Genomic DNA, 4,524 nt, shown 5'->3' on the forward strand with positions numbered 1-4,524 from the left:
CATCAGAGGAGACGTCGGCGTCTTTTATCGAGGCTTTCCAGCGACAAGTCCCTACTTGGGAGCGGCTACGTATGCTGTGTTTTTGGGAAATTGTAGTCGGTGAGTTTACTACTTTCTTTTACTACTTCTGTGATATTACTACTACTTCTTCTTCCTGTTATCTTCTTTATCGTCGTCTTTTTCACCAGTAGAAACAGCCGGTTGTTGATCACATGACTCCTGTGATGTGAAAATATTGTTTCCATTGTAGTTTTGCGAAAAACACCAATTTCGATACGGCCGAAATACCACCTCATCCTAGCGCAAAAACATATAGTTGAAAAGCGTAATTTTTTTTAAATTGACGTGTTTCCATTGAGCAAATTTATTTTCGAAATTCTAATTTGCGCATTTTCATGGTCAGTGGAAACGCAGCTACTGACGGCTGCAGCCAGATGATGATTGCTCGTTTGTGTATGACGCACACACGGCCACCGTTAGCCGGCGACRTCCCACCTGTATATTTAAATGCGTGTGCAACGGCTTGATTAAACCTCCTCACGCGGCGGCGCAGCCAACCACCGCTCAGCCGGGCCAGTTGTGTTCAGGGGTTTAGATTTGATTMGGTGGTTTTAYTCCAAGTGAAAAACGTGGATAAAGCGGAACTGCGTGCACCGAGCGGAGAGAGGCTGAACGGGTGGGGGTGTTTTGGCGTGAGTGCTGCTGGTTCGCATGCATTGTGTGAGGAGACAACAGCGTTGCAGAGTGTGTGTCTGTGCATGCTCGTGTGAGCCACCGTGTTGGAATGCTGGCCTCGGGGCTCTCGGCAGCTCACAGCTTCAACTTCTGTAAACAAAGTGATGGCAGCTGACTGGAGGACCACACAGCCTCTTCAGAGAAACAACAGAGTGCTTCGGCTGCTGCTGAGGACGGGTTTACATGAGCCGAAGGGTTTCCTGGTTTTATAAGTCATCGAGACCGGTCAACAAAGCTCAAAATGAATACGTTTTTATCAGTTTGGGTCAAAATACAAGCATTTTAACGTCTGTTAGTTCATCGTTAGTGCAATATCACTAATCTATCACTATCGCTAACCCTAACCCTAACCTTGCCAGGCATGAAAAATAGTTTTGTTTTTAAGCAGCTTTAAGTTTTAAGCTACTACCCTTCTTCTTTYGGCTACTGTTCTGCTACCTTTAGCTAGCACTTTTAATGCATACGACTTACTTTTTACTAGTTTTAATTTTTCTCTACTCGTTTGTCACAGTTATCTTTTAGCTAATTTTTTGCTATTTTTAGCTATAGTGCTTTAGCTGCTTTTATCTAGCCTTTAAAGAMATTTAGCTTTCTAAGTAGCTCTTTGCTTGATTTAGCTAGCCATTGTACAATTTTAGCAAGTGCTTATTCTAATTTTAACTTGAATTCTGCAATTTCTAGCTCACCTTTTGCTATTTATTTAGTGTTTGGCTTGACTTAGCTGTTAGCTAGTCATTTTTTTCTTTGTTTTTAACTAYGGTTTTTGTTTAGTTCAACTTAGATTTGCTTTATCTAGTGTTTGTGCTTCTTTTAGCTTGAATTTTAAAGTTTTAGTTTGCCTTTGGCTGCTTTTATTTAGAATTTGTCTTCTCTTTTCAGGTAGCTTTTTCTACTTTAGCTGGCCTTTGTCTAGTTTTAGCTAATGTTTTAGCTGTTTTCAACATGTAATGTACTGTATTTTATTCATCTTATGCTGCTTTTAAATAGCATTTGKCTATKTTTAGCTTTTAGCTAAACTTTTGCTATTTTTAGTCATTATTTTTGCTACTTTAAACTAGCATTTAACTATCTTTAGTTCATCTTGTGCTACTTTTAGATAGCCTTAGGTTAGTTTTAGCTAGTCTTTATGCTTGTTTTAACTTGAATTTTAGGTTTTAGTTCACCTTTTTTTCAGCCAACATTTATCTGTTTTTCTACTTTTAGCTTTTATTCAACCCTGTTTTATTTATCTTTTGCTGCTTTTAACTAATCTTTGGCTACATTCAGCTTTTGACTTTTTTTGGCCACTTTGAACTATGGTTCACCTTATGTTATGATTAGCTCGCTTCAGGCTAGATTTAGCTAGTGTTTTGCTACTTTTAGCTTGAATTCTGCTGTTTGTAGTTCAACTTTTGCTSCTTTTAACTATCCTTTGTCTACGTTTACCTTTTCAGGAAGACTTTTTTGTTATTGCTAGCCTTCGGCTACATTAGCAAACATTTTATCTTGTTCTTTCGTTGTTTTGATGTTTTTCATAACGTGTGCTGCTGACAGGTCATCCTTAAGAAAGAGATCTTGAGATTTTATTTGGTTAAATGATTAGCATGTTGCTACYTTTAGCTTAGTGTTTCAAAACTTTCAGCTAGCATTTTTTAATTGTGTTTTGAATCGTTTTATTTTTATCTTGCTAAAAGGCCATCTGTTATTGCAAATTAGCTTAAGCTATAAAAGTTTTATATTTAATGCTCAACACTTGTCTCCAAACACACAAACAATGAATTAAATTCGTATTTTTTAGCATTTATAATTTAAACTTTACCAACTAACTTTCAGCTTTTATTTTTAGTAACAACACAAAAGAAATTTTAGGTTTTTTTTTCCACCACCACATAAACAGTAACAAACATGTTGAGGCCGGTCCACTGTGTGTACAACACACAACACACAACCCTGCGCCCACATGTTGAAGGTGTGTTTGTGTGAATCGCACAAACTACTTAAAGCAGCACAATAAAAGTATCACAGACTCCAATAAAACATTAGCTGATTTATTCAGACGTTTCAGTTTTCTCCTGCAGACGGTTTCTGTTTGCAGATGAGCGTTGTGGTTTCACGAAGCTCCACGAGGTGCGAGCCTGRCTCAGGCCTGCTTTTGTTCGGCTCCCTGATAACAATCCAACTGTCGCCTCATTACGAGCCCAAACAGGTTGGATTAGATGTTTAAACATTTCGGAGCGCTGTGTGTGTCGAGCACGACTGTTTGTGTAAATCAAACCCGTGTGTCTGCGTCGCTGCGTTCAGAAAATCTGACGGGCGTTTGCCTGAAACGTGGCGGTAGCCGAGAGTCGTCCTAAACAAATACTCCCAACTTATTTATAAATGTGGCGCAAATATAAAAATATAATCCCTCTTTCATTCTGCATTTCCTCCAGTGTGTTCGGATGTGTGTGCGGCTGCAAACTCCTAATAAACACCATCAATCTGTACCGTTACACTTAATGGAAAGTAATAATMGAAGTAAAAAAGCATCATGTTTTATTTCCTGCTGCGCCCTGGGGAGCAGGAGGAAATCTGTGATGCAGCTAAAGATAATCTAACACAAAGTCAGGGTTTGGTTTTTTTGTGTTTCATCACAAAGAAAATAATAAAAGCATTCAAAACATCGTCATCCTCATGCCACGCTGACGCAAATATCTCTAAAAAAAACACTAAATAATGAGACGTGAATTCCTTAGTGCTAAATTTACAGCATGYTATAATAAAATAGTAAAACAAAAATTAGTTTTTAATGAAGTGTTTGTTTTTATTTATGTTTATCATGTTGTAAACGCGCAGTTGAAACTTTTGTTTAGATAAACAAACACCTTTCACTTTCTGCAAACACCTGTTAACATCAGCGCAGGTATTTGTTGCTCATTTCCTTCCGTAGCCGAGCAGTAAGCCTCGATGAAGAACAACCTGTTCCTCGCTTCAATTAAACRAGCCATTTTTTTTATCCTCCTGTCAGGCAAGATTAGTTTAGAGAGGATCCTTCGCTGTTCCGACTTGTCTCGTTATGCAACACAAGTCGGTGATTCCGTTCCTCGTTCGAGAAACGCCGGAGTGGAAAAGATTCGTCACGACATCGGTTGATGTGTTCTTTTCTTTGGGGCACGTTAAAGCTTTTGGGTGTGAGAAAACCAACCCATTTCTCAATAAAAAAAGAAAAAAAACTTGCTCACAGCTATCAATTAAGGTTGCTTTCATTTCCCTCGTTACGGCTGTGTTTACGTTAATCGTGGGTTGCAATGGAAACGATTAAAAAMATTCTTTGCATATTTCTTGCCGTCCTGTCCCGTCATTGTTACTTTGCAGGTTTCAGGTTTTTGTGTTGGGCAACCTAACATCAGAGGTCTGTTACTGACATGGTCTTTACTAATGGAAATATTTTGTTGTTGTTGTTGTTATAGCCCACATTGTGCGTGGACACAGCTTGAACCGATGCCAGTTATTCCCATAATAACTCATCAGGGTAATTTTTCTCTTTAAGATGGGGTTTGTGTACTGTAAATTTCAGGACTGTGCACCTCCGGTGTGTGGCTCACAAACTGTCAATAACATGATTCATTAGAAAGACATGGACAGCAAAAGCTGAAACAATGTAATACAATTTATCCTTTAGTCAAGATAAGATTTACCCTTTGATCAAGATGAGTTACCCTTTGATCAAGATACGATTTACACTTTGATTAAGATAAGATTTACCCTTTGATCAAGATGAGTTACCCTTTGATCAAGATACAATTTACCCTTTGATTAAGATAAGATTTA

The sequence above is a fragment of the Austrofundulus limnaeus genome, unplaced genomic scaffold (assembly GCF_001266775.1).
Source record: "Austrofundulus limnaeus strain Quisiro unplaced genomic scaffold, Austrofundulus_limnaeus-1.0 Scaffold827, whole genome shotgun sequence".
NCBI classification, from domain to species: Eukaryota; Metazoa; Chordata; class Actinopteri; order Cyprinodontiformes; family Rivulidae; genus Austrofundulus; species Austrofundulus limnaeus.